Source organism: Oratosquilla oratoria, chromosome 40 (genome assembly GCF_046742065.1).
Source record: "Oratosquilla oratoria isolate Oo_2021 chromosome 40, ASM4674206v1, whole genome shotgun sequence".
Lineage (NCBI taxonomy): Eukaryota > Metazoa > Arthropoda > Malacostraca > Stomatopoda > Squillidae > Oratosquilla > Oratosquilla oratoria.
Window position 1 is genome coordinate 6,277,527 of NC_134816.1, and position 7,500 is coordinate 6,285,026.

The window sequence follows — 7,500 nt, forward strand, 5'->3', positions numbered from 1 at the left end:
GACGCAGGTCCTTGAAAACAATGGCTTCTCTAATAGACAGGTGCAAATCGCCATCAACAGGCACCTCGACAGATAGTACTCCCCCCCAGCAGAACCGACGAGAAAGCCCTTAAAAAATCATCTGCAGAGACGTGAAACCTACCAACGACAACGACAAAATAGATCTGGTTATTTTCTATAAAAACATGAAGACATCCCAACTCCTTATCAAGAACAACCCCTGCCAGAGGACACCGGAACTTCAACGTAGCCATCTCGTGTATGAATACTCCTGCAGGAAAGGGAACTGTGAAGCCCTCAATGAAACATACATTGGGATGACTACGACGAAGCTCACGAGGCGTCTTACACTTCACCTCTCCAACGGCGCTATCAAACGACACCACTGACAAGAAAGAATTTGGAGGCATCACTATTTTACAGACAGAAACAAACCACACACGCTTTCCTATCCTAGAAGCCTTAAACATAAAAGATAAAAACCCTACCATGAATAGACAGACTCCGGACACATTCACTATCCCCACATCAAAAGACTTCGAGCTCCGCTTTAGGTTCACGTCCGCTTGGCCCGTGGGCGGCGCTACGCGTTCTGCTTCATGATTGGTTAACCTGATCAGCACTGAAGTGTTTGTAATCTGCGTATTGTGTATATATAATCATCACCCACACATTGTACTCATTAGCACTGAAGATGCCTAACTGTTAGTAAAAAGCTCTGCATAAAAATTAAGAAGATAATTCCCATGCCGTTACTTACAGTATACCACCTATGCTATTTGGCCAGGTGATTAGAGAACTTAGCACGACACATCGCGCCAGCATAAGAAAAGACGAGAATGTCAACAAAAAACTCGTGAACGCAGAAGCTGCTGGAAATTGTAGTGATATATATATATATATATATATATATATATATATATATATATATATATATATATATATATATATATATGATGTAAGCGGAATAGGAAACACAGGAGTCTTAGTCTTGAGTTTATTCCTGACTAGTTTCGCAGGTATGCTTTTTCAAAGCTTTTTCAAAGCCTTTGAAAAAGCATACCTGCGAAACTAGTCAGGAATAAACTCAAGACTAAGACTCCTGTGTTTCCTATTCCGCTTACATCAACCTGTCAGAATGTCTCAACATATATATATATATATATATACCGACATGACAAAATTGAATAGACACCAAGAAAAATGCATTTCTCCTCTTATTTAATGCTTAATAATATTCAAATTTACCTTATATGTTATATTTACCTAGATTTATGTTCTAGATTACATACAAAATTTATCAAGCATGCCACGAACCAAAGGAGCAGTGGACCTATCTGAATTTTAGTGAGGTCGTATTGTGGGTCAACATGAAGGTGGATTTAGTCAACGCAAAATATCTGAAAATCTATCAATACCCCTTTCTACTGTTAATAGAGTGATCGTACAATTCACCAGAGAGGACAAGAAGGGCGCAAAACTCACTCAGGTTGTCCAGGGCCCTCACAAAGAACCTTGCGTCTTGTCAAAAGAATTGTCGAAGAGTACCCACGTCGCAAGGACTGTGACATAGCGGCATATGCTAATTTCAGTCCTAGAACAGCTGTCAGGTATCTCCACAAGCTGGGTTACTATGGCAGAGCTGTAAGAAGGAAACCACTCCTTTGTCCAGCCAATATCAAGCGCAGAAAGGATTGGGCTGTTGAGATGGTGGAGAGACCTGTGGCCTTTTGAAGCACTCATTTTCACTGATGAGTCACGATTCGCATTATTTTCTAACAGAGGAAGAGTGTGGGTCTGGAGACTCTGTAGGCAAGAGTTTGACCACAAAAGACTGCAGTCAACAGTGAAACATGGGGGCATTTCAATAATGGTGTGGGGTGCAATTTGGAGTGATGGTCGATCAGAACTTGTGGAGTGCCAATGAAACATCAATTCAGGCAAATATGTCTCTATATTAAAGGAAGGACTCATTCCAATATTCTCCAGTTGTAGAATGAGTAAAAATGTCTTCCTATTTATGAAAGATGGAGCTCCTTGTCACACTGCTCAAGCAACACAAAATTGGTTAAGCCAAAATGGGATCAGGAAACTTCCATGGCCAAGTCAGTCCCCGGATATAAACCCTATTGAACAACTCTGGGGCATATTAGACCGACAACTTCGCAAAAATAACAGGAAGCCATCTTTAAAGCCCAAACTCTTATAACTACTACGGGAAACATGACAAGAAATCCCTCAAGAATTCGTGTACTAATCACTAGCATGCCTAGAAGGGTCCTTGCATTGAAAAAAGCAAAGAGGATGTCTGGAATCAATATAAAAAAAAAAAATCTGGAGAAGATATAGTGAGCGAAAATGGCCTACTGATATTGGATTTCAAAGAGAATCCTAAAGAATTCTGTAGTTACATTAAAGATAAAAAGGTTATCAGGAATCACACTGGCCCACTATTATCTGCTGACGGTCAACTTGAATATTCAAATGATGAATGTGTGATATTTTAAACAACTATTTTAGCTCAGTATTCGTAAACGAAACACCTCAAAGTGAACTCCAACTGAAACATGTGAAAAGTCTAGGGTAAATACAACAAAAGATATTATCAAAAGGTATACAGAAAAAATCAAAGTTAGTAAAACACCAGGGCCTGATGACTGGCATCCAAGAATCTTAAAGGAAATGAAAAATGAGATTATTGTTCCATTAGAAATTATTTTCAAGAAATCCATTATATCCGGAGATGTCTCAAAGAATGGAAGCTAGCTAACGTCATTCCCATATTAAAAAAAAAAAAGTAACAAAAAGAAACCAAATAATAACAAGCCTATAAGCTTGACTTCAATCGTAGGAAAATTATGAAAACTATCATCAAAGATGCAATCGAACATCATTTAGCTAGTAACTGTTTGATAAATGATAGCCAGCATGGATTCAGACAGAAACATTCTTGTGTGACTAACTTACTCGAATTCTACAACACAGTTATCTCGAATTATGACAAAAGAAACAATATAGATTTAATATATCTAGACTTTCCAAAAGCTTTTGATACCGTCACCCACGAAAGACTACTTGCAAAATTAGCTTCGCACGGAATAAGTGGTAGCCTATTAAGTTAGACTAGTAATTAATGAACGATCGAAAACAGAGAGTATTAAATGGCAAAACTTTTAGATGGAAAAATTTTACGAGTGGAGTTCCTCAGGGTTCCTTTCTTGGGCCATTTCTATTCATAGTATATATGAATTATATAGACCACGGACTAAAATCTATTGTTTCCAAATTTGCTGATGATACAAAAATGTGCGGGATAGCAAATGATCACTTAAACCAATTAGATATTCAAGAAGATTTAGATAAATTACAGCAATGGTCTGAAAAGTAGCTAATGAAATTCAACACAAATAAATGCAAGGTAATGCACATAGGTAAGAATAACAGTAAGTACGATTACAAGTTATTTGAAAAGTCATTAACAAAAATGAATAGTGAAAAGGATCTCGGCGTAATTATCAGTAACGATCTCAAATCATCTAAGCAGTGCCTCTGAGAAGGCAAATAAGATTCTAGGACTGATTGCGCGATCTTTGAACTTCAAAAGTCCATCACTCATTAACAAACTATATAAATCGTTGGTTCATCCATATTTGAAATATGATGTTTCCGTATGATCACCAAATCTCATTAAAGACATTGACAGACTGGAAAAAGTACAACGGCGAGCTACAAAACTGATTCCAAATATCAAAAATAAGTCATACGAAAATTGACTAAAACATATGAATCTGCTTTCCCTAAAAAAGGGTAGACTCAGAGGTGGCTTGATACAGGTTTTTAAGATTCTAAAGGGAATTGACAACATCAAAAGTGACAAAATTTTCACACTGAATGAGAATCAGACAAGAAACAATGGTCTCAAAATGTTAGGAAATATGTTAGATTCAATTTGGAAGTATGTAGAAACAATTTCGCCTACCGTGTAGTTAATGAATGGAATAAACTTCCCGCAGAGGCAGTGCGATATAGTTCAATTCGAAGCTTTAAGAATCATTTAGATAAACACCTAAGCAAGATGATGTAATGACTGTCATTTATTTTATATTATTTGTTTATTTGTTTTGTTATTGTTTGTCTGTATATTATTATTTCCTTGATTCTCATTTATCATTAGTTATATATCAATTATTATTATCTACTATTTACCTGTATTTATTTATTTTATTTATTGTTATTTATATTATTATATATTTTCATTTGTTTACTTATTTATTTATTTATTTTTCATTATTATAATTATTTTTTTGCATCCTAGTTATGGACCAAAAGGTCTCCTGTTGGCATGCTGCGCCTTTGTAATCCTTTGTAATCCTTTGTACTAATAATGTGTATTATGAAAAAAGCTCATGGAAGCACGTAAACAAACGGGTTCAGTTATATATTGTATGAAAACCATACAATGAAACGTAGATGTTTAGAATCGGCGTTTATATCCCTCATAGAAAATATAAATCAGAATAGTGTATTTTTTACAATAAACTAACCATTGGCAATTTTAATTACAAGTAACAAGCCATTTGCGCAAATTGTGTGTACACCATTTTAATGTTTGTTTCTCCCCGCAAGGCTCGGGCTATATAAGGAGTAAAATGTTTTTCATCGATGTTATTTCTGAAGAAGCCCTGCTGGGCGAAACGTAAAATATACTGGACTCCCATACTCTGCGTTTGGCCTCTTCCCTACAGAGCTGTTGCAGTCATTGCTGCTTTTACTCATATATTGACCCACATTGGTTGTAATGGGAGAAAAAGAAAGAAGAAGAAGAAAATGAGTAGAAAAGGAAGAGAAAAGACAAGGTAAAAAAGAAAAAGAGATAAATAAAATGCACATATTCATAGTCCCGAACCCTGACATACACACGACATCTCACACTCCCAATACAAGCGAGTGCATTTGAATTCTATAAACCATGGATAAGGCAATTTGCTATCACTCCAGCAAAATTATATCTGGATTAGTCCATCCATACACACTTTCTCCATAGTAAACACATACAACATATAAAACGCCATAAACACCAATGATAAAAAAAATTCATGTGCAGGCACACTTAATCTAGGAGGGTGCGACGGTGTAGGTCCCATCTAAGCCACCATTTTATAGGGCACATCATGAGAGCATCAAAGAATAAACTTCATGGCTAAAAGCAAGGTAAAGAGGACCTAATCTAATGTATGATCACAAAGATATAAAGGAAGGGACTTTAGTACTACTAGGATTCAGTTGCCAAATACGTATTTCAAATCAGTGGGGCAATCAGAGAGCAGAATTAGTTTATTCTCAACGGTGATGCTTCTTGATAATTTTGGTATTCTAAACCCCAATTTTACGCCCTTTTACTTAGTTCAAGGAATCGGGAGACACTGAAAAAAAATGGAATCTGGAATGTAATACGTAGTTTAAGAAAGATACAAGGTGGAAGATGCAAATAATAAAGAAAGATAAACCAAAAAGACAAATCCTTACAAAGCCAAAAAATAATACGCGTACAATTGAATTAAGGGATGCGCAAGCAAGGCTGAGTATGAACACAATAGAACCTTGGTTCTCGAACGTCTCAGAAATAGAATAAACTGTTTCTCGTCTGAAACATTCGAGATTTTTCTTTCTTTTTCCGGTACTCGACCAAAATATTGTTTCTCGACCAACCCGAACGTATCTGAGGGACGAAATTAGAAGAAAAAAAAAATAGAAGAATATCATTTTGATAAAGCTACACCCAGCAGATCAATAAAAAAAAATTCAATCCTCGACCAAATCTGTTCTCGGACATTTTTCTGGAACAAATTGTGGTCGAGAACCGAGGTTCTACTTTGCTTGTCCAATTGTAAAAGAAACTAGATCTTATAGTTTTGAGTATAACGTATGAAAAATAGACTCCCTAAAAAATAGGTGCATTAATTTAAAATAAATAGTAAACAAAATGACTTGTCATAGTCTTTCAGTCAGTATTGGCCTTTCCACACTCGTGTGGGAAGGCCAATACAATATAATCTTCCCTGTCCTTCCTATCTTTCCTGTCTTTCCTGTCCAATCGTTTACAAGCATAGAAAAGATGTAGGAGTCTATCGGACGCACGAGGCAGAGAAAAAGTATCGCATGATCGTGTGTTTGTATATGAGGGTTAGGAAAAGAAAGGCGATAGTGAGGTTTAAAAAAGACCGAGCCAGCCACAGAAGGGACAAACATGCGGGAAAGGCTGGAGTGGTCTCAAGGGTCATCGAAAACTCACCTCCGCTTGAGGTAGTTGACATTGGTGGAGAAGGAGGCTTTAAAGCTTGAGAAAGAAATTTTGCCGGTTTCTGGAGGACTGCACTCGCAAACTGAACCGAGAATGGTGGCGGTGGATCAGGCTCACGCCTCCGGTGGGGCCACGGCAAGCGCTCTCAGGGACGGTGTCGAGGGCCTCCTGATTGGGCCACGGAAGATGAAAACCCCGAGGGAAAAGCGTTGACGGAGAGTCTGAAGGCGTGTAGCTGTTGAGGCGAGGGGTTCTGTAGAGACTTTGTTTCCTGGTGGGGCCGATGCTACAGCCGGATAGAAAGAGAGGGGAGGAAGAACAACGCCTAGAGCGGCAGCAAAATCACGACAAGGGTTATGGCGCAGATGGTCTAGCCGGTCGGAGCTTAGGACAAGTGGATATTGGCGTAGGTTTTCTTGAGAAAAAGGGAAAAGGGAAGGAAGAGCTGGTTTCGACTGATGTGTAAACAACTTCTTCAGTTGTGCTTTGGAGTGCTCAGGAAAGCCTTGTTTGTTGGTGGGATTACGATGGCGGTGGTAGTGGAGGTAGAAGTTTTGGCCTGCAGTTCTACACTTTTGTCTGTCTACTGCTGGGTACCACCTGCTGACTGCCTACTGATGATTGCCACCTGCTGCAAGAACAAAGGGCTAAAGTGAACATAGCAGACTACACTAGTCACAGATATATACAACAAAGCTATCTACACATTAAAGTTACGCGGTGGATAAAAAGTGATATGAAAAAACAGACTACTTTTGTTTCAGCTTCCGCTGAGCGTGAACCATGGGAAGCGAATATAATTTACTTGTCCTTCCCACCTCATCCTCTCCTTCCACCAAAACCCTTCTTTCGCTTTCCACCTCACTGCACTTTAACTCTACAGTAACCCCTTCGTTATAGTAACATCTACGATGAATGAATTAGCCAGGCGTCAGTCAAATAAATGAATTTATTAATTTATTGATAAGTAGATAATATATAAATAAATAAATGCTAATATAAATAAATAAATACTTAAATAAACTGACAGATAACAAGTACCTTGTAAACATTATCTAATAGAAAGTCTTATCTCTTGAACTACCCGTTTCCTTATATTTTCTTCTATTTTCTCAACTTTTCATTTGTCTGTCTTTTACTTTTCCCGGTTTCTCTCCTAGAATCCTCTTATCATTCCTTTCCACCTCTCTCTCTTTCTC

At 37.7% G+C, this 7,500-nt stretch overlaps 1 protein-coding gene across 6 annotated transcripts in view; it reads right to left on the bottom strand.

The window, feature by feature from the left end:
* The window catches only part of Syn (synapsin), a 747,383-nt gene that overhangs the window by 485,470 nt on the left and 254,413 nt on the right, over positions 1 to 7,500 (bottom strand). For 4 of the 6 annotated variants that reach the window (XM_076177098.1, XM_076177097.1, XM_076177095.1 and 1 more), the window contains one exon: positions 6,293 to 6,932. The exons of 1 other annotated variant lie outside the window; for it this stretch is intronic. The gene's annotated coding sequence lies outside the window, so the exon portion shown is untranslated. Of the gene's footprint in view, positions 1 to 6,292; positions 6,933 to 7,500 lie in introns of those variants that run through there. One more of the 6 variants, XM_076177100.1, reaches the window with a different exon arrangement.